At 36.3% G+C, this 24,227-nt stretch overlaps 1 protein-coding gene across 2 annotated transcripts in view; it reads left to right on the top strand.

The window, feature by feature from the left end:
* Window positions 1-456: 456 nt before the first annotated feature.
* LOC118271670 (Ig-like and fibronectin type-III domain-containing protein 1) overlaps window positions 457-24,227 on the top strand; it is a 169,145-nt gene continuing 145,374 nt past the window's right edge. The window contains exon 1 of one of the 2 annotated variants that reach the window (XM_035587802.2): window positions 457-666. The gene's annotated coding sequence lies outside the window, so the exon portion shown is untranslated. The remainder of the gene's footprint in view (window positions 667-24,227) is intronic. The other variant, XM_035587803.2, reaches the window with a different exon arrangement.

Below are 24,227 nucleotides of genomic sequence, written 5' to 3'. Positions count from 1 at the left end.
ACGCCAAACTAAACTACATAAAACATGAAACGAAAAACTTAAAAAACTCTCAAAGCCACATGTAGAATAATTAGCAGTAAAAATATAAAAAGGAAACAATCACAGCGTCCTCGATACACACCGATCTTTGTAACAAGAGAAATTAAACATCACATAGAGAACTCATACAATTGATAACATCGACTACACGTATACTGTAGAAACCAAACAAAAAAATGAATCTCCAGATTGTATTTACAAACATAGACTTTAAGATTTGATATCTAGATCAAAAGCAAGCAATTCCTAGCTTACTTTGACTGCTGAACCAAAAATAACCCTCTTATGCGTTGACATTGAAATAAAAGTAGTTACTGCAAAACCAATTAGCAAAAAGCGATTGAAGCGCCCCCATAGACTGACCTTGTCAAGTAACATTGCCAATAACAAAAATACTGTAAATAAAACTTACCTTTTGTTAATTATGTTATAAACAAACCATTGTTTCGTGTGTGGAGGCGGTGGTGTAAGGTTCGGGCGGGCAGTCTACGCGCGTCGGCGGAGCGGCGCGGACCGATAACCCGCGAATGAAACAGCGTGCGCCTCGAACACGTCGCGTGTGATTGTGCTTTTTTTATTTTAATTTTTTATCTGTGATCTGTGTCAGGATTTTTATTTACTATACAGGTTTGTAATTTTTTCCCCTATAATATTTTTTATTTAGAAATAATGTGTTTCTTACTCACAGCCGAACAAAAGGCCGCTCGTTGCAGTTGTTATTGAATATCTAAATTGATTCCGAATTGTTATATTTTTTTGTTTAATAAATTATTCAAGTGACATTGAAAACAAATATTACGTGGACATAAATATTACTGGTTTGTATTTGAATGTAATATTACATTCTCAAAATATTAAATGTTTTCAGAAACATTCGCTCTTCGCTCATTCGTCTGTTAATATTGTTTATAAAAATAATAAAAAATCCGTGAAAACAAAAAGCGCACTTTGACATTTCGATTTTTTAATTTTTCACGTTCTGACATTAGGATCTGACGTTATTCTATTTTTGAAATAAACAAACCGATGTTTTTTTCTCTGTTTAGTTCTAAAGGTCATATTGATGCGTTAATGTAACCAGTTTTTTGTATTATTATGAGAACAAAACGCTTTTTGCTTTGTTGTAGAATTTCATAATATTTTTGTATCCTCTACTAGATGTTTAATAATAGGAACATCTAGAATTTACTCTCCAATACGTAAGAAAAAATAAAATAGACTTAATACTCAATAAATAAAAATATAAAAATGTCAGTATATTTGTCGGTTTAGCTAGAAAATTATCGTTAACTATGAAGTGAATGGAAAGGAACACTTTAACCCGGAAAATAGTGAAAAAACTTCACGCTTCGTAAAACCAGAGCTAATAGGTTTTTGTTATACTGACTTACATCGTTATTTTGTGTTGTTAATTAACATGAAGTTATTTAGCTAAAAAAAATAGCTAAGTCATAAATTTTTCATTGTTAATCTTGTTTAAAAATTTGCGGTTTAGTACTAGCTACGTGTTATTGCAATTTCGTGTAGCAAAAAATTGCTAAAACCATTCGAAATACCTTCGTAGTTATTTTTTGTCTCTACTAAACTGTGGACGAATAAAAATTCCATTTCTGATTTATTCATTTAAAAACGTATTTAAAACAAACTATTGTCATACTGGTGTTATGAATAGGTATAATATTTTTTTATTAGTAACAATTACGTTTGAGAATCACATTTTAGTCAAAATTAATTTTATTATTTGTACAATGTCTATATATTAATATATAGTAATAGATATATATTATACAATGTCTAGAAGTCGTAGCATTTAATTAAAGAAAACCTAAGTTTTATAAAATTACTTATTGTCATATTTTCTTATTATGTAGCTAACGTAATTAACGGAAAATATTTTCTGCGTTATTATTATTAAAATATAAGGACCTGCCAAAACAACTAGCGAAGTAAGTACGTATCAATAACAGATCTATCTTTGTCTTACCAGTAAGTAAAATAATAAGCTCAATATTTAAAATATTATGATTGATGACACATTCGGTAATAAATCTTGATTTATTTATAACTATATTTTAGCATAGATAAGTGGTCTCTATGACCTTCACCCGGTCAAGAAATGATAGTCAATGTACATACTGACTTTAAGGAGGATAATCTTTAGTTTTTTTCATGTATATTTTTGTAAGAACAACAAACTGTAGGATACATAGGTACCTAGGTATTATAGTTAACGTAAATGATAGTCAATGTACATACTGACTTTAAGGAGGATAATCTTTAGTTTTTTTCATGTATATTTTTGTAAGAATAACAAACAATAGCATAGGTACATAGTTATACTTGACGTACCTAAACTCCGTAAAAAATCGTCAATATTTTATTTCTACAAACAAATTATTTGTTTTAATAATTAAATAGTTAAAAATGACACTAACTGCCGCACTCCGAGTCATATAATGATTACTTTAATTATTCCTTAGAAAAAAAATTGTTCCGAAAACAATTGCTACTGGGTTAAGTAAACGTTAAATGACTCTGAGTACGGCGGCAAATTGTAAACTAACTGGTGTCATTTAGTAATTTAGGAAAAACGTATCTGTGAATTAAAAAAAAAAAACTTTTTCAATAAATCAAGGTTAGGTTTTAATAAATCAATCCTAAGTATCCCAATATCAACCTACACTGTATAAACACAAGGTTGGTAATAAAAAAGCCTCCCGTTTCCCAAAGTAGTAAGGGATGGAGCTTAACCCCCTCTTAGAAGTTAATAATATGGAAAGTCGAGGAGTCTTTATTTTTCCAGCCAGTGTCGACTAAATTGGAAAAACGCGGCACTTATTAAACTGGCTGTCTGTCTTTCGGTCCCTTGCCGAGACGTTAAAGAAAAAAAAAACACAGCTGATTTTTGTTTGTGGTCTTAAGAAAATTGTTGGCGGGAAATTTGAATGTGAATGGAAGGTCAATGTTTGTCTTTTAGGTTAGAACGAACTTGAGTTGTGTTTAAATATTTGTTTAAAATGTTTGTTACGTAATACGGATTGGTAATGTTGCTTAGGATTGGTTTTGTGGAAGGCTGTTGTTGTTTTAAAGACGACATCTTTTTGTCGCATAAAATACAGCCGTATTAAAACTAACTTGAGTACATTTTTGATGATCACGATTTAGATTATCGTTAATTTATTGTGAATATTGTGTTGATAAAATGCGTATTGCAAACTAAATATTTATAACCCAAGATATTATTATTGAATAATTTTTTTGAAAGGCAACTCCTTAGTCTTAATTTAATGCACCTATTGTGTTCTCAATAAAAATAACAAAATTAAGTTTAGAAACGAAATACAAAATGATATTATTATATCATTAAGTTGCATAAATTGCACATGAATTGTATATTATGTGTGAAACAAAAAACGTGTTAAAATATACATGAATGACTGCAATAATAACATTCGCGTTGGATCGAGAAGATCTTATTGTTCTTAGAATAATTTGTATGAAACGTCGGTTTTCCTGTTTACATGAGTTGCACTATCTAATTAAATGCCAAACAATATAAAATAATCGATTTGAAGATTTGATATTTTTTGTTTAATTATTTGAAAGAATGCAGAATGCTTATGTGATACTCATAAGAGAATTTTATATTTTTTTAATCTATTTAGTTTGCAAACTAATAGATAGAGTTTCTTGCTCGTTTTTCTCCATTCGAAGCTTCACTGACAGACAGACTGACAGACAATTCAATTTGACGTTTCAAAAGTGCCTAATTAAGGATTTCTAAAATTTTTTTGCGAAAATAAAATCGTACTTGGTTTATGACCACACGAAGATAAAACGAGTTGCTTATCTCACAGCTACTAAAACTACTGTCATAAATATTATGCATGTCATTGGTGAACGAAGGTCACCCACCTCTTGGCTCCGATGACATAACACTGACTCAGCCGGCAGTCGAACCTGCACTCTTGCAAACAAATCACCGTGACATTGGCAAACGATTTGTCGTCGATCGTGACTTTTTCAAAATACGCTTTTTATTGATTGCTTTGTGTGTTGAGTTGAGTGGTTTATAGGAAGATTGGCGAGTGTGTGGTGCTAGATTTTGGTACTGGGTTGGGTATTTATAGTATATGTGATTTTTTCCGTCTTTTTTTTAAACTTTGCTCCACGCTAGGTCTTTCTCCTCTGTCGTGGGTGCGTTTACAATCATACAAGTTCACATGCACATGACATCCCGGTCCGAACCAACAATTTGTGGATCACATAAAGAGTTGCTCCGTGCGGGAATCGAACTCGCTACTCGTTGCACGGTAGACATTTGCCCAGCCACCGGGCCATCCAAGTTGAAGTTTTCGAAGACATCTAGGTTCCCTGGCCTAATTCGGACTGTTTTATTGCGGATCGGGTTTCGAAATTTGTATTGGTGATATTTCATTATATGGGAAGTAGAAAGTTACTAATAGAGAGCCGAATATGTCTCTCTCTCTCTCTCTCTCTCTCTCTCTCTCTCTCTATCTTTAATGTCATTTTAATCCAATAATGATACGATTACTTAAAGAAAATTGAGTTAGTGACTCTACTTTACATGACCAAACTTATTTTATGCTGATAATTCTTTTTTATTTAGTAACACGTATACTTTGTCTAGATTGCAACAGTAATTAATGTCTAATTATACACAGGCATAGATTAGCTTGATCATTATAAGCGTGACCGTCTGTTCCTCAAGTTCTTGACAAAAGGAACAATCACTCGCCTCTTAAAAATCATTGAATGTAATTACTGATTCAATAATTCATTCTCTCTCACGGAAGACGAGTGGTTTCCTTGTATAAAGTATAAGTTGTATGTTATTTTATATACGTATACAATACAAATGTAGGTAGACAATTGTATGTTAATGTAATATGCACCTTATAATTATATCTTCACATTATTGTTTGAATCGACTGCCTCGTTCGTGTCAGTCAGACTTTTAATTGATGTTTCGATATTATTTGTGTGGGAGAGCCATGTTTCGGCATGGGCCGGCTTGACCGGAGTGATACCACGGCCTCACAGAAAACCGGCGTGAAACAACGCTTGCGTTGTGTTTCGCTGTGTGAGTGAGATTACCGGAGACTCAATTTACCAATCCTCAAAAGGCCGGCAATGCACTTGTAACGCCTCTGTTGTTTCGGGTGTCCATGGAAGGCGGCGATTTTTTACCATCAGGCTAGTTTACCGGCTTATACCATAAAAAATATGTCAGTGCCTACTATGTTGGATTCTTAATTAATTTCTAACGTCTTAAAGAATTTATTGAAGTATGTCTATTGTTATTTGTTACCTACATACCAGAAAATTATAGCAATAATAATAATAAATATATGAAAGAATGTAAATATTAGCTATAAACACGATTTCTTCTGTCACTCAAACCATTTACGATGAGATGAGATTAATGGCGCAAAAACCTTGAAAGAGACAAATTAAAAATGAACTCTATATGAAGAAGTATAAAACACATAATAACAAAAGGCAAATCATAATAAAATATGTAAGTGCATTTATTTAATGTTATATTAAATCATTACCAACTACGGTAGAAACATGACGCAAGTACATAGAGGAGATGCCATAGTCTCAGTGCATTGGGACAAAACAAATGTACCCTGCCCAATGATATTATAAGTAAAAATAAGTTATAAGCGCTCAGAAAGTGGCACATTAAAATGTGGACAATTGACAACGTGTTTGTATGGGACTGCATGTTGGAAAATAGAGCGAGGCGTGGTTTGTAACGTCTCGCGTTTCCCGTAAAGTGGTACGCATTTTGTTAAAAGGAAATTCAGTTATGACATCTCGTCTTTAGATTTAGAAGGCCATATAGGCTACAATTAGTATCAGACTCGTACTGTGAGGACCGCCCGGACAGGGATGTGGTCGGCGATGGCGACCTCTCGCGCCCGGCACTGGTTCAGGCCATGGTGCGTAGCGAGAGGGACTGGGATGCCGTCTCCTCCTTCTGCGAAGCAGTCATGCTAGCTAAGGAGGAGGCGGGGCGCGTGAGAGAACAAACCTCTTACCGCCCCAGCCGTCGCGAAAGACACTCCGGGCGTAGGGGATCCCGAGACGATCTCCGGCCACCGTAAGTGCGGGCCTGCGGACGGCGAGCAAGGGTAGCTCACCGCCCGAACAGAACCAGACCCGTGCGTGCGGCGCGTCGCGTTCCGCGCGCGCCTCAAAGAGCCATCAGACCACCACAGATGGGGCCCAACAGGGCTGATGCCTGATCCGGAGCTGCGGACTACCTAGCGGGTTTACCGGGGCTCCGGCTCGAAAAGCAGGAGAAGGAACGGGGTGGTTTTTAGTCAGTAAGAGTCTGACACTCCCTCTCGCCTCGCCCAAGGCGAGAAAAGTCATTGGATGATTTTCACCCCTCAAAAAAAAAAAAAAAAGTATCAGACTCGTACTGACTAAAAACCAATCCATTCCTGCTCTACTCGCTAAGCAGCCCCGCTGAGCAGCAGGCGAAACCACGTAGGAGTGACTAGCTATTATAGAAAAATCGTCTTCTAAAATGCTCTTACAAAGTAGACTTAGTAACGAAAAACCGAGAACGTTCCTTCCGCTACCAACGCTACTTTTTGTCCGCGACCTTACCAAACAAAAAAACTATTGTCGATATATTTTTTGTTAGAACTGTACTTTTTATCGCGCCTGCCATTAGTCTGCCATTGGACACTCAGCAATGAGACTCACCTAAACGATTTTTAAGTATTTCTACTTAGTTACTCTTGAAATGTCTTTACATATTAAGAAAATAGTTTATAGATAGAGATAACATAATATTAGTTAAAACTAGCTTCTGTCAGCGGCTTCACCCATATGGCCGTGGGATGCAAAGTGGCCTATGTGTTGTTCTAGCCTGTAATCTATCCCTGTTCCAAAATCTTGATCCCTTCAGCCGTTTTGACGTGAAGGAGTAACAAACATACAAAATTTCGCATTTATAATATTATAGTAGGATGTAGTAAAGAATAGTTAAAACGAGAATTTCTAGTGGTACGTCACCAACCCTGCTCTTCTAGTGAGTTTCGTAAGAGCTGATTAAATGCACATTTGACAGAGATCAAGGTCCCATATGAATGGTACTCTTAACATAACATATCTGGCTAATGTTATATAACTTACTAGCAAACCCGGCGAACTCCGTTACGCAACCAATGATTTTCCCTATTTTCTTGCTTTTCTCTTAAATTTTCCTGAATTTTCTTTGCTATAAACCTCACGTAGCCCGAGACCTTTCCAACAAATGCCAAACCGTGGAAATCGGTTCGTGCGTTCTGGAGTTACAGCGTCAGGAAGGTAAACCCGACTTATTTTTATATAATAGAGATATAACATATATACATGTTTAATTTCAATGAAAAAAAAAAACACAACAAAAAAGAATACCAAGTTGGATGATAGCTACAGCTGTGTCCGAAATATACAACTTTTTTGTTTTAAAATATTCTGTTTGGACATGTTGAAACTTTTTGTTCCCGTCCAGGTTTTATGTAACAACATGTCGTGAGTATTTATGCTGATACAAAGATAAATAAGGACTAAGTTAGATCCAGTACAAAGATTTATGTTGAACTGTATCACACTCGCATTTATAGAAATACTAAGGAATTATTGTGAATCAGGAACCAGAGGGTACTTTTCCACCAGAGATGTGCTATGCTACGTTCCTGTGGATGCGTTTGACTTCCACCAATCATATTTATTGGTACACCTAGCTTAGCACTGGTGGAAACGGAATCAGCTAGGCTACATTTTTATTTAGAGATATGTGTGTGGTGGCTTCCCTACTATCCACATATCACATACTCGAGCTGTTCATCTTCCTCGCACAGCTACATACAACATCTCTGGTGGAAAAGAACCTTAAGACTATTAAATGAATGCTGTACTAATAATTACGCATGAAATCGCCAATTTATATTAGTCAACCCTTCTCCGACTGAGAAGAGACCTTTGGTCAGCAGTGACCACTTATAGGCTGTTGATGATGATAACTTGACCTACAAAGCTCTCTCTATAACAAGTAACTAGCTCACACTTCTCTATACTTAACCAAAAATGTTAGAAACTGGACCACAACACAAGGTTAATGTCAAGTGTACCGCGCACACAGTTTAGTTAAAATATTCATGTAGCTAATTATCTTAAATGAGTTTCCGACGCAACGCGACCGGCCGCTGTAATGTCCGTCACCTGCTCATTATTTAGTCGTTGTGTAATCTAAAACGGAGCTGTTTGTCTGTTCGTGTTGTAGATAGTGGATGTGTTTGTCTGTCTATTAATATAGTTAAGTAAGTTAGGATATAATGTTGGTATTTTTATTTAGTTATTCCTTTTTCTGAGTGTGGAAAATCATCCAATGACTTCTCCCGCTTTGGTCGAGACGAGTGTCTGACTTTTACTGACTAAAAACCCTGTTCCTACTCCTTCTTTTCTCGCCAGAGCCCCAGTATGCCCGTAAGGTAGTCTGCTTAGCTGTCCCTTGTCATCAAAAGCATGGCGTGTAGTGTGATCGCACCCTCAAAACTAGGTTTTGCTTTACTTATCATCTATTCCAGACCAGGGAGTCTTCATTAGCGAATACGCTCAATTCGATTTTGATCAGCCTGATACCTGGGTATAAAAGCCAAAACCTATAACAGTACAACATCAAATAGTACCTATTTTTTGTGAAATCGGGGGCGAACGAGAAGCATGATCACGTGACGGTAACTAGAGGACTGTTCACGTTTGCGTTGCCCTATGATGGAGTACACTCTGTTTTACCCAAACTCAAAAATCAAACTCAACGAACTCAACCATAAAATCCAAAAACAGTCCTCATTTAATTTCTAAAAATGGAATGCATCTTTCCGAATATGACACATATTCCCTTCTGCCTAAAGACAGAGAATGGACGCTGACTAAAAGATGTGCATCTATCTCGTTAACCTAAATACGTTGACTCGCTGAGATTGCGTCACGAGAGTCTGCAGAAGGTCCACAAGTGATGAAGGTTTTTCAAATCAATTTTATAAGGGATTGACTGCGAGTTTTGGTTTTTAACGTAGTAGTGCTATGTTTAGGCGCAAACGGGCTGGCTCGGCCGGAGTGATACCGCGGCCTCACAGAAAACCGACGCGAAACAACACTGGCTTCACTAGCATATGCTTCACCCTGTGTGCTCTTCTGGTGTTGCGTTTGTCAATCACTTTCTATCAGGTGATCCCATCAGGTTATCCCTTATTTTCAAATTGTACTTCTGTCCTCAATTCTTGTATTGTGACATCGTCCGTCATTGACTAATTGCAAGTTGTCATCTTATGGCTGTAAATGTTTCATGCATTGTGACGTCACGGTGTATCTTCCATTTTTTTATACACTGATTCCTAGTTTGTTGAGGTTGAAAGCAATCACTTAGTACCTAGTAAATTTTGAATACCTAGGTACTAAAAATACCACCACAGAAGGAGCCCAGTATGGCTGATACCTGACCCGCAGTTGCAGACTACCCAGCCTGTTTACCTGTTTTTAGTCAGTAAGAATCTGACACTCCTTCTCACCTCGCCTAAGGCGAGAGAAGTCATTAGATGATTTTCCTCTCTCAAATAAAACCTACCAAAAATGTATGTGTTTGAACCTTAAACCTCAATCTACTAAACAATTTCGAAACCCAACTACACCCACAATAAGAACAAATAAGAAAATATAAAAAAAAAAACAGTTTAAGAAGAAAACGCAAGTCTTGTCCTCTGTTACTTAATCCAAATTTATGGTGTTACCAGCCTAAATGTCGCACAGCATAAATATTTCAACTCTGTTAATGAGTCATTAACTTTTATTTACTGTTTACTTATTTACGAAACGTTTTGTGTAAACCGTTCAGTTTGTTTACAACCTTAGGTTATGTAACTTTAAGGTTAGTTTTAGTGAAACTAGATTTATTTTAGGCCGTGCGGTGACGGCAGACTGGAATATGTGTCACTATTCTTACCTCGGTGTCGTTAGAACTGAGTAACTGACTACATTCGATAGATACCGGGCAGCAGCGCTTTCCGATATACCTGAACCTTTTGAACTGTAGTTTACAAACCGCTTGCAAAGCGTGAAGATTATAGCAAACTCTCTTGTTTAGAGAAGGCACGCATCATCATCAATAGCCAGAAGACGTCCATTGTTAGGCAAACGCCTCCCCATTAGTCCTTCAAATCGAAAGACAGCTTGCCACCTGTATTTATTGGTTCCCCGTGAGTGACAATGTCTTTGGTTCACCTTACGGGAAGTCTGCCCGTGCTTCATCTTCTGGTCTGCGGTCTTTCTTTTCCCAGAATATAGAATTAAAAACACTTCTTAAGTACATTAAAAACGTGAACTTTAACAGTCCTTATCCATCTTCAAGGAATGTCATCAACGATGTTATATCATTATTCCATGAATATAATTATAATTATAAGTTATTCATAGAAATAAATAAAACATGTGCTAACGTAAGTGAAACTGCAATTATTATACAGTGCCAAGTAATTACACTAATTAAGCAAAACTAAATTTAAAGTAAACTGTGTGGAGCTGTTTGTTTTAGTAATAGCTCGGTAAGGTAGCGCTCAGGGTGTTTCTGTAGCTGGTGCTTCCTTTACATGGGAGAGTGATCTACTTGAAAATAGACAAATATAATTTTAGTTTTCATTCCGCTTATAATAAAAATCTATTCTATATGTATATTAAAAATAGGGAGTGTGTTTAGTCAGCTGGTGAATGAGAGATAGATTTTATTCGATCTCAAACATATCGACATATAAGACAAAATAAAGAAGAATATCCGATGATTTAATTTTGGTAACAAAATTTCCATGTTGTTCCGTAATATTTATTTGGATGTCTTCTTAGTCATCGTGGCCTCAACTCAAGCCACTTGGGTTCGTCACACAGTCTTGTTCTTCAATTCTTTCCATCAGACGTTATCATTACCATTTCAATCCTCACATAGCCCATATATCTCTTTGCATCCGTCCATATCCCTACCCTTAGTACGAGTTTGTAATCGAAACGAGAGCGCGTTCGGCGCTCTGATTGGCCGGCTCGAATAAACCAACCAATCAGAGCGCCAAACGCCCTCCTGTTTCGATTACTTAAAACGTAAAGCCAACTCATACTAAGGGTACTGACAGCATTTTGTAAAGTAAAAATTACAATAGACACCAGCTCCCAACACCTGAGTCACAGGTTCACGTCATTTCATAGAAACCTGTTTCATAAGTTCAATGCAAAAAACAAATAGATTTTTGTAGATAAAAAACAGATAGATTACATCATAGGAATAATATCTTCTAGTTCGCTTTGATATTTTGAATCGAACTCATAATTATAGAGATCGGATTCGCGCTCGTAAATCATTGTTGGATCAAAATAAGTTTAGTTCTGCGATTAACATGTAATATGGAATTAGGGATGTTGTGTTTTTGTGTGAATTTAATCATAAAATTAATGACGATAATGTACCTAAGGTTAAATATCTAGTGCTATTTTTTATTCGAAACAGTCACTTGTGTGTTAATTGTATTATTAATTTCGTATCCGTAAACGTATGTTGTTATGATTCAACCGTTTATAAAGATGATCAGTAGAAATATAAAATATCTTTTTTTTTACTAAGACGTTGCCCCAAACTAGGATTTTCTCCTGTGTCGTGGGTGCGTTTACAAACATACAAGTGCAGAGACACATGACACCCAGACTCGGAACAATAATCTGTGGATCACACAAAGAATTGTTCTGTACGGGAATCGAAACCGCGACACGTTGTACGACAACCAGTTGCCCAGCCACCGCGCCAACCGTGAGTCTTGTTCTAACTTCAGTGAGACGTCATATAAATAATTCTAGAAATTGAAATCACAATCACATAGTCACCTACATTAAACCACAAAAACACATCGAATTGTTGATATATGACAATTTTAGCCATTGTGCGATCACAGACAATGGTTTACTTTTCCCGTCAAGTGTACTCGACCGTGAAGCAAGTCGTTCGAGTTCTAGTAGCGAGTGCGTCTAAACGAGGCACGTGCCATAGACAAACTTTCACAAAATTGTTCTACAATAGACGTTAAGGGCAGAAACAATACGTGGCTATTACCATAACTTTCTTCTTTTAAATTAAGAATGTTCTATGTTATGTAAGTACATTATGGTTAATTTATTATAAACGGTCAGATTGATACAACATGCGTAATGTGAAAACGTGTAATGAATATTTTTTATTTTAATTATAAGGTGGTAATTAATAAAAATATTTCGCGTGTTTCCCCTAGGCTAAATCGACCAAAACACTACAAGAATCTACAGTTTTGAAATTCTCAATGCAAGCTTTTTTTGAAGGGGAAAAATCATCTAATGAATTCTCCCCCTTAAGCGAGCCCCATATGACACAACTAATAACATAATTGATGAAAAGTGAATCGTTGCTTATCTCTTTAAGAAATAAAAGGCATGTCTTTATTATGTGATAAAAAACGTTAAAGTGACATTAAAATACTTCGGATTATGTACCTATTTAACAAAAAAAGTACAATAATTTTATTGAGCTAAAACTAATTCGTCAGCCATCCATCTTTTCACAAAATCTTAAACATTCATTAGATACATCCACCCTTACCATACATTTAACTTTACTTATATACTTATATTATGTTTGAAATTGTAAAAGGTGTACAATAAAGATTATTATTATTATCCTTCCGTCATTACACATTAAACACCCAAAACGCAACACCAAACCTACAGTCCCATAAAGACATTAAATATATAAACAGTGCAATTACTTAAGTCTATCCGTGTAATCCTATTGGCGAGGGCCGATCTAAGGGCACTGCCTAATGCATTCCGCTGAGGACTCGCCAGGATTATGGCGGATACAAGCGTGTCAGCCTCGCATGGTGGTCCGTGATGTATGGGGTTTTGGCTTGTATGTTTGTTTATACATTGTATTTTGTATGTTTGCTACGTGTTGTGGATGTAAGTCAATGTTATAGCATGGTTTTAATGATTAAATAGTGGTCAAAGTGATTTAACCCTTCGTATGTTTAGAACGCGGATCCACGCGAAATACAATGAGTTTTTTATTTTTGTCTTTTATACGGCATACGAGATTTAAGAAGTTAACTTAAGTGCCTTTTTTGGTTACGAATTCGCAGGTGTATATAGAAAAACGTGTGTTGGTCTACCAAGAACTTTTGCATCGGTAATTATTTTATTTTCAACCAGCTTCTTCTAATTAATTATTTTAGTACTGTACTCGCGTCTGCCAGTGGCTTCGCCCGCGTACACGTGGGGATAAGAAGTATCCTATGTCTTATTCCATATCATAATCAAGCCTTGTTCTAAATTTCATCCCGATCCCTTCAGCCATTTTGGAGTGATTGAATAACAAACATACACACAAGCTCACAAACAACTCATACGCCTGTAACTATAAGTACCGAATCCAATGGAAAAATCACAGGATTTTAACCGGATTATACAGGTTTAATGTGGTATTAACAAGAACCTATCACCACCACATTATCCAATTACATCTGACTTACAAATCCTGATGGATCCGATTATCCATTTTTTGCGTAGCAGACAAAAGAACGGCTGTTATAGATATTTAGGCACTGATTTAATGTCGTACTCGGAGTTATCATTTAATGATATCCCTTGTAAAATTCTTTTCAAAACAAGAATAGTTTAAGTCATCATTAGTTGTCTCTGAGTGCGGTTAGAGTTTGATTTGTGGATTGGTCGTGAGTCAAAAGGAATAGAAGATGCAGTGGCGTCATTGTGGCGGCCAATTCTGTCAATCTTAATTGAAGTTTTGGAAGACCAGTCAGTATACCTATATAATGTAGAGTAATTGTGAATAGTTTTACTTTGTAATCTCTCTCTTTTAATAAAGATTATACTATTTTGGTAATAATTTGGTTTATCTTATGCAAACAGAGACGATTCTACCTAGCAGTAAGTAGTAGTATCATTCATCAATAAAATAACCTTGAGAAATGCTCGCTTGTTGAATTCTCTTCGCTGCACAGAGACTTGAGCCCTTTACAAACATAGAAGTCACAACAGAACTAGCAATACATGGGTATTAAACCTAAAGGGAAAAGAAAGACATTACCATATTAAAGCCAAACTCTAAACCTACAATAAACTAGGATTAGCACATGTTACTGGCGCGGCATAATTGCTAAACATAAGTAGAACGGTTACGACAGTGTTGGTAAGGTAACGGTTGGGTCACACGCGAGCTACTGTCCTCACGTGCCGAGACACCGTCACAGGTATTTGTGAAACAATGTTCACTGGAGATGGAGGAGCTCATTATAGCCGAAAAGCCATCTGGTAATAGGTTATGATAGCCGGTGAAAATTACTAAGAACTATGGGGCGCGCAGTACAAGTTGGTCAGACGACCTAATAAATGTGACAGGGTGACGCTAGAAGCAGGTCTCTTCCTGTCAACCGATCTGAAGGTCATTGAGGGAGACCTGTGTTCAATAGTGGAGGTCTTGTGGTGGATAGATATTGGTTATGTATATCATTATCATCATGGATAGCAGGCGAGTTGGAGCCGGAGCTGCGGACTACCTAGCGGGTTTACCGGTTCTCTGGCTCGAAGGGCAAGAGTGGGAACGGGGTGGTTTTTAGTCAGTAGGAGTCTGACTCTTCCTCTCGCCTCACCTAAGGCGAGAGAAGCAATTGGATGACTTTCCCCTCTTAAAAAAGGCGAGTTGGAGATCGCAATGTAAAAGTTTTTGGTGTAGCTCATATCGACTCTTCCTCTACTCTCCTACTCTGCTTATCTATCAGTTCTATCATAAAAAAAATATTCCAAGATTATTTAAACTGACACAGAATTCTCTTCAATATTTTTCTAGAGTTACTCCATTAATAAATTGTTCCTCTATTGTAAAGGAACACTGCGTAATAAATGCAGGGATGCTATTTGTTGGAGCGTCGTTGTACGAGCACGGATGCCTTTCCATTCTGTATTGTAAACGCAGGCGGGTACTGAGTGGTGTAAGTTGTAGTCTATTGGCTGTCGTATAGATATTTTAAATAAGTTTCAAGACAAATATTTCTGTTTATTTATTTATTTAATTGAATATTAGAACGGTACAATATACCAATAACAGTACTCAGTCTACTATAAAAATTAAAGGAGAGAGAAAAAATATAAAATGTTATCAATTAATATTAGTTCATTCGTCCATCTCTTTCACAAAACTTAAAGCATACCGACAATTATAATCTTCTTTCCCTTAAAAACACGTACATCTTTTATGACAGTATTGAAATTCTAGAGACTTTGTATGCAAGTGGTATAAGATTATGCTCGATACAGCAGGCATACTATAAGAATATTTTTTTGACCAGAAATAAATGAAAGGACTCTGGATTATTAGAAAAGTGTATCGGATTATGACTAGGCAAAAATAAAACAATGATTTCTCCGTATCATAATTTTCACATGAAAATCTATGTTTTATATGATTAGTGTCATAACTTGGACTATACATCAAAGATGCAAAAATAGTATTTTATTTTAATTTGTCCTCTAGTCTAGTCTGTCCTCTGTGTCCTGAGCTCGTAGACTAGATTTATGACAAGCCCTAGACAGACCTTTTCTTGTTTTATACCCTACCCACATTATTATAAGGACCATCTTACTCCCTCGATGTTTTTGCGTAAAGTCCTGAATGTAAGTACATCATTTTTATAATACAATAGGGTAGTATATTAATATTTTTTCAATGTCCGTCTGGTAGATTATTTTAAAACATTCAACATTGTTTGGAAATATCCTGTGACTTCATGATTTTGTATATTTTATAGAGTGAAATGAAGTAATGATCTAGATCACACTTCTAAACTTAAATTCGTTTTATCTAAGTATTTGTAACCTTTTACCGCAGTTTATACTAGTTAAAAACAAAAAAATACGTGTCTAATATTTTTTAATTACCTAACTGAAGGACTAATCACTGGTAAACAGTATTTTTGTTAAACAAAATCGAGTCGGTTTTTTAAACACTACTACCTACCCGCATATAAACCTCATACTTAGTTTTGTTCGATCACCCTCAGTTTCCGTTAAATATAAACTAAATTGATTACGCGAATTTTGCTTACCGACGTATGTTCCCGATAAATTAATATTGAATTATTGAAATTAAAACGGTTTTTTTGTGATTGTCGATAACTTTTGTTACATTTGCGGTCAACTTACTATTAAAAGTCAACGTCGTAATTTGACACCATTAGTTAAAAACTGTTATTTTAATTATTTTGGCTTTCCGGTGCGAAATTTGGACAAATCGGGACTCCTAGTGTTTGTTGTGCACAATGTGTTAGTGTATTAACATCATGGGCTAAAGGATCTCGTCATATTATGCCGTTTGCAGTTCTAATGATATGGTCTGAACTGAAAGACTATCAGATTGTTATTTGTGCCAAACTTCTATCAAAGGTATTAATCACAAATCTAGACACACCGTGAGCTATCCGAATTTACAATCTGCTCAAAGACCTATCCCACACAGTGATGATCTGCCTGTTCCTCAGCCTCCAGTAAACACGGATGACGTGATTGATGAAGAAAATGTATCTGAGAATTCTGATTCCGATCCAAATTTTGAGCCCAGTATCAATATGGGATGCAATATGTCGCTCAAGATACACTTCTTACACTCTCATTTGGATTTTTTTCTCAAAATTTGGGAGCCGTTAGTGATGAACACGGCGAGCGATTCCATCAGGATATATCCAATATGGAAAAACGGTACCAAGGCAAGCGGAGTCCGAACATGTTGGCTGATTACTGTTTCACACTCAAAGGAGATGTACCTGACGCTAAATATTCCCGAAAATCCTGAATAAAAGTCAAATGTTAGTTGTTTTTCTTGATTAAATACAATTTTCAACCATATTTACTTAAAAAAAGTGTATTGCAGTTGCAAGAAAACTGAGGGTGACTGAAACTTTTCAAAAATGCAGATTATTAATAGGCTAATTGTAGATACAAAATATCCCATTCAAATTAATTTAACTTTCATTGAGGTCATTTTTGTCACACAGTGTAATAATTAGATGTTTAATTTTCATACTCTGTCTACTACCCTTTTATGGATATCGTACAATTGAATTATAATACATGTTCTTTTAGAGCGTTGCAGAGCTATAATTACTTGTTTCTGGGAGATTTTTCAACAAGAACCCTCATTAGTTATATTCAGTTTGTGTTATTACAAAATAATTAACTTGTTGCAGAAAAAGTATTGTTTCAAAATCTGTACATGAAACAAACCTACTTAAGAGTTTAACTAGAACAACCTAATCCCTAAACAACTTTCAAAGCCAAATCAATAAACAATTCTCTCCACTTTAAATAAGCTCTCGATTTTCCAAGAAAATCACAAAAAACTGTTCAAATGTCCTCAATCGATCATTTCGGAAATTTATGCGCCGCTTACAAAGGCCTGGTTTACAAGATAAGGCCTCACGATCATCAGACCATCATGAGAATGGCCTTAAATTGAGGTCACTCGCCTTTAGTAGGACATAATGAAGTGGGCCTGATTAGGAAGAGGAGATAGTTGTGTTATTAATGATAGATATTAGCGTGAAAACTATTTTAGAGTATAATATGTACATCGTTTGCTAAGAGGTCGCTAGTGTGGTTATTGTTTTGGATTTGATTTCTAGGTAAAGTAAATATTTTTGGTTTTCGAAAAATTTTAAGTACAATACTCTGACGTCCATTATCTGGTTAGATAAAGTATTTTTAAGATTATTGGTTTTGGAAAAGTCTCAAAAATAATAAGTGTTTAGGTTCCCCGTGGACTATAGCAGGATGAGTTTTATCGTATGGGACTTTTTTATGTGAACAAGTCAGTAAACGAGTAGATGTATCACCTGATCGTAAGCAATCGGTGCCGGCCATGGACACCCGAAACACATCGGGGATTGGGAAGATCATACGTTGTGAAGTTGGTGTTAATTTTTATACTAGAGACTTTAATCTACCTTTTCCATTTATATGTGCACCTCTGCCTAACCCTTTGTGAAATAAAAGTCGTGATATTCTGTATGTTTAGGGTCGTTAAAACGCTGCATCGTGAGACCATCAGTTTCCTTGATAGGGGTAGCTTGTAACATTTATCGCCCGGAGGGTTGGACCATAAAATCCTGATAGGCGGTTATTTTGATTAGGTATTAAATTAAGGGTTGATTGTTATTATAAGTGCGTACTACGTGTTAAGTATATGAAATTAAAATTTGGTCACACTGTAAGACTGATGACTGTTGATGAAGCGAAAGAGGTATGTAAGAGTCGTAGCAATTGGCGATCTATGGTCTCTACCTAGCCCTTTGGGAGACAGGCGTGAAGTTATGTATTTAGTAATATAGGAATATAATTATGGCTTTTTTGGCATATGTGCCGTAAATGCCTATGCACAGTGAAAAGCTGCAACACGGACGACTTACAAGGGTGTTGCGATACAAATATTAATTCGATTTATTGAAAGAAAATGTAGGCGGGGTCAAGGGCATTGACCAAGAATCCGTGGATAACTAAAGAACATTAAAAAAAAGAATTTTTGCCAGTCCTTTAGGGGATGAGGATATGGCGTTATTAGTACCTAGTCCAACTTAAAGGGTTATGTTTCATGTAGTGCGGACATTTTTGAAACGTCAAAATTTAATTTCAGAGTCCGTCAGTCAGTCTGTCAGTTAAACCAGCTTGGATATAACACATAGAATGAAATGGCATGCATAAATAAGTTTTTGCACCATATTTTTGTAGTATCTACCTACCCTTAGAACAAAATAAAGCGTAATCTTAAATCCTACCGGATGTCACGTTATCAATGATAGAGGGATATAGTCTATGATATCTAAGTGAGGTCGCTCTACGTGTCTCTGGTCACGTCTCCGCCATTATGCATTGTCTTAGCGCTCTCATAGAGGACAATTATATTTAATTCGATCGCAGTTATCGTTGTACACCCTTTGTCTTAATAGCGTGATAATACGTGCTCGTTCAAATGGATTATTCTCGCCTTCTAGTGCTGAAGTGGTCTGCAGAATGTGGTTAGACTCTAATTCGAGTACCATTATCACACCTATAATATTACTAGAAATAGACCGATTATATCATCATTAATAGCCTCGAGAGTCCATTGCTAGAATCTGGTCTCCTCTACAAGAGGTGTTTGCCATAATCTTACATATGCTTTCATTTTGTTTTTGAGAAGGAAAATCATCCAATGGGTTCTCCCGCTTTGGGTGAGGCAAGAGAGAGTGTCAGACTCTTACTGACTAAAATCTACCCTCTATTCCTACTCCTGCTCTTCGAGCTGGAGCCTCGATAACTCGCTAGGAAATCCACAGGTCCGTGTCTATTTCTGGTCGAACTGCACTTATTGTGACCGGAGATAATAATCTCCATGTTTGGTAGGCAGATTGGAGATTGCAGTTTAAAAGTATCAGTTTTATCACAGAACGCTGTTTTCCGATCACAGTTAAATGTGCAGTCTCTTAGTCAGCTCTTACGATTATAAACAGAAGATAATATCGGACACCTGATAACATAATTATTTATAAATCTAGGATACTCAAGTATTTTTGCCCTCAAAAAAAAAGATACACAACATTAAGATAATCCAGAAACACTTAAAAACTCCCAGAAATACTATAAATAAGACTTAGAAACAACAAAAGATGTCGTGATCGCCTAAATTCAACAGTGGCGCCCTCTCTGCTTAATCGCATTATCCTTGAGTAGAGGACATAACAAGAAAATACGGTTTAATACTCAATTCGCATCTATTTAACGTGTCATGGCTTAAGGGTCAGGCTTTGTTGTGTTAGAAAGCGGGGAGAGGAAGGAATTTTGTGGTTTTTAGTTTATTTTGTATTAGGTGTGGCGAGCATCCATGGGCGGCGCTGATCGCTTACCATCAGGTGGATCGTCTGCTTGTTTGCCTCATACATAAGATATAACCTCACGCCTATCTCCCATATGGGTAGGCAGAGACTATAGAATGCCACTTGCTACGATTCCTGATGACTGTTCTTGAAGCGAAAGAGGTGTTCTTTCGCTTCATCAACAGTCATCAGTCTTTTCATGCATGCTCGTCGGTTTGCCTCTTAGGTATTGCATAAAATAGTTTTGTTTATAGTTTTTGAGTTTATGTAGTTCAATTCTTTGTTATATGGGTGTTTATTATGTATTCAGTTTTCCTCCTATTTCTGAGCACACAACAAGGTAAAAATGTACGAAAAATTCCATCTACCATTTAGATACATTTCCTCAAGGAAAATATAGTATCAGTATCAGTTTTTGAAGAAAAAATATTCTAATAATCTAATGTTATATCATCATATCAACCACAAGAAGTCCACTACTGCATATAAACCTCCTCTATTTCACTGCATCTATTTAAAAACGACCCTTAGTACTTTCCAAAAAGGTTGAATATCAATCAATTAAACATTAAACCGCTTCTTCTAACATCGTAAAACAACCCTCGTATACAGGGTGTGAGCGTATTAACAAAACCGTCACGAGGCTAAGCTCTTAAGTGCGCGGCCGTCAGATAGAACTCGCACTTACACGCACTCGCGGTGCTTGTATCAAATATATGAACGCACTTACTGCTTTCATACTTAGTTTTGGCTGAAGGAGAGAATATACTACGGCACAGTTGCTTGTGTTGTGTAGTTTCTGATGTTTAGTGGAATATTGCTTAATGAAAGCTGTCGTTTTGTTGTAGGGGTTGTTTCAATGTCACGAGAATTCTCAGTGGTAGGTACAATTCTATTTTTAGTAGAATGTGTATTAGAATTGATGCTTATTGTAAAGCAAATAAAGTCCTTAATTCCTTAAAGCCCGGCAACACATTTGTGACGCCTCTGGTGTTGCAGATGGTGTCGATGTGTGCTTACCATGAAGCAAATACAAAGAGGAGATGTCATAACTGGATTTCCCTTTAACATAATCCGTGACAGTTTACGGAGAACGCGAGACGTTACAAACTACGCCCCTATCTATTTTCCATCACGTAGTCACATATTAAGAACATTACCAATGTCACACACATCTAATGTGCCATTTTCTGAGCGCTTACAACCTATATCTACACTTTTTTATTTGTAATATCATTGAGCTAGCCGATTTGTTTTGTCACAGTGCCCAATCAAATTATGGTATCTCCTCTTTGTACTTGCTTCTTGGTGCTTACCATCAGGTTGATCTGTCCATCTGTCTGCTCGTTCACCACCCTACGCCATTAAAAAATCCTTCAACAAGTTCACTCTAAAACGTAAGTCAGCCAAAAAGAAAAACGTACAGAAAAATCCTCAATAAATTGCCTTTCCCGTCGTCTCCCGTATCACCCCCATCGATGTTGGGGGACAGATTACCATGGAGATTGATAGACATATCAGAGCAATGCCCTGTCTCCCCATGGTGCGTCTAATGACACCATGATGCGTCACAAACGAGCCTGCCATGAAAGATCCCCATGTGATCTCAGATAAGGCTGTCAAGGGATCTGGAATTGGTGCTGTTTGTAGCTGTAGGAGTTGCTGACGTTCACCTTTTGACTGAGGTTTTAATTTCTTTAATTGCTTCTTACATTAATTAGGCTGGTATTTGCCAAGCTTCTACACGTAAGTTAAGAATCATTGATGTTTTGTAGCCCGACACAATAGCTAAAAAAAGTGTTAGAGATATCCCACCTTGAGGGTGATGTGTATCTTTTTTTCTTCAGGACCATATTGAATTATACACAATTTTTCTGTACGAGAATCAAACCGTGAACGTGTTGTGTAGCGATTTTTACTTAATAAACTATTGTTCTTATCATATTATTAGGCATAACCACTGCATAATAATAACACTAAACATACGAAACCAGTCCCCAATAACATAGTGTCTAACACAAATAACCCGCAGATTTGATTTGATATCAAAATTGAAGGCTCGTATACATACATACTTCAATTCCGACCGTCAAAGTACCGTATACCAGATGTTTCATGCAAGTTATTGTATAATGCAAATCTGAACGATGCAGATATATACTATGTGTAGATATATTAGTGACTATGTCGAACCAAATCGAATTATTGTCGGCAGACACTAAATGCTGGTGGGACTACTGGCTGAATATTTTGGATTTGATTCTGTAGGGTCGATATGATTTCTATTTTTAGGATGGGTCTTTAAATCGGTTCAAGTTATTTGTCGGTTCAAATTTTCATGTTCGAATGTCTCGTAGATCTTTGCAGTGGTTGACTGTTACAAATATCTGAAGTAAATGTTGGCTTTTGGAAAATTTGGGTACTGTTTTTTCTGCTCACCAGATGTCACTCAAATGTAGGAAGAGGTTTTTTGTCCAATCACTGTAGATGTAAAAAATTGAGTGACCAATGATGTGACACCAACTAATTCCTTATTGGGCGTAATAAAACCAAGAGGTTCACACCAAGTCATTTGGTGAGTTAAAATACAGTAGGTCCCATTGAAATATGCTTATGGTAAAAGGCTTACCTCAGGCATATTAGTGAAAGTGGACGTTACCTAAGATGTGTCTAATAAGTCTTTTAAACAAAAGCCGTCATAATATGTTTATGTTAAGCTTAGTTACTAAATAGAAGGACGCCAAATACCATAATCATGTTCAATAGACAAATCAAGATTGTAAAGACTATCTAACAAGCCCAGACACAGTTCTGAAAGAAATTTAAGCGACAGATTTCCATAAAAAAGTTTAGTAGAACAGAAATGTTCCCGCATATCTTTTACAGAGTAAGATAAAACAATTTGCCTAGGTTAGCACTGGGGTAGCTCATTTGTACGACAAATAGTTGGAGCCCCTACAATTTATAACGTCGCTTTTTCATACCGAATCCTTTTGTAATGGTGTCTCAGTAATCCTTTGATACTTATTGCTTTTATGATTATGTATTATTAAATAAAATGGAGTACATAGTGATATATACATAGTACTATGTATTTGAAGAATGTAAAGGCGTAGACAGAGGCTTACTTTTCCAGTTGAGTTGGGGTTTTTTTAAGGCGGTATCATTCAATGAGCTCTCCCGCCTTAGGCGAGATGAGAGGGAGTGTCAGACTCTTACTGACTAAAAACCACCCTGTTTCTACTCCTGCTTTTTGAGCTGGAGCCCTGGTAAATCCGCTAGGTAGTCCGCAGCTCCGGATCAGGCATCAGCCCTACTGGGCCCCATCTGTGGTGATGTCATGGCTCTTTGATGCGGTTGGGGTTGGTATTCATTTATAATTGAATATAAATTTATAGCTAAATTTCAGTATTTTTTATATTGGGTTTTTAAACGTTACCCCACACTTACTTACACATAACACCTAGACCCAAAACAACAATTTGTGCATCACACAAAAAGTGGTTCCGTGCGGGAATCGAACTGACCGTGCAGTCGAATTCTGCCCTGTATAAGCCATAAGGATAGATATCATAATATCTTATCATTCTTGGTTACATTCGTTATCAGATTCTTTGAATTTCATGTATAACATTGTATGGATTCAACTATTTTTAGTTATGTAACGTGTGTAAAATCACAATACTTGTATTTTTTCAAAAAACTATAAAATAGTGAACATTTTTAGGTATTCTAGCTATTATTTTCTCGCTTTTTTCAACAATTTCCATAGATTGAGTTTCACTAAATTCCCAGTATTAATTGTTAGGTAACTGGTGCGTGCGCTTTTCCAGCGAAAATGTTTTTCGATAGCAAAATACGAGAGCGGGACCTATATTTTACAAACAATTGCATGTGTTTTTTACGAAAACATTGTTTGCAATTGATAGCACAGCTTCGATGTTGATAGAAGGTAAGAAGAAAAGGACGATCTTCTAAGGGAAAAGAAAACAGCTATATCATCTTCATTACCCATAGCTTATTACTGGATCTCTATTTAAGAGAGTCTTCCAAAATCTCCACACATGACCGACCGGTTGGAGATCTTCGTTTAAAAAAATACCTGTAGAGGATTTTTTTTTTAATATTGTTGATGTTGACCAAAGTCAAGCAACATTGTGCTACTTCACTCAACGTTGCTGG

This window comes from Spodoptera frugiperda, chromosome 5 (genome assembly GCF_023101765.2).
Source record: "Spodoptera frugiperda isolate SF20-4 chromosome 5, AGI-APGP_CSIRO_Sfru_2.0, whole genome shotgun sequence".
Classification (NCBI taxonomy): Eukaryota; Metazoa; Arthropoda; class Insecta; order Lepidoptera; family Noctuidae; genus Spodoptera; species Spodoptera frugiperda.
The sequence above is the reverse complement of the archived record's forward strand: the minus strand, read 5'-3'. Positions and strand labels throughout refer to the sequence as shown.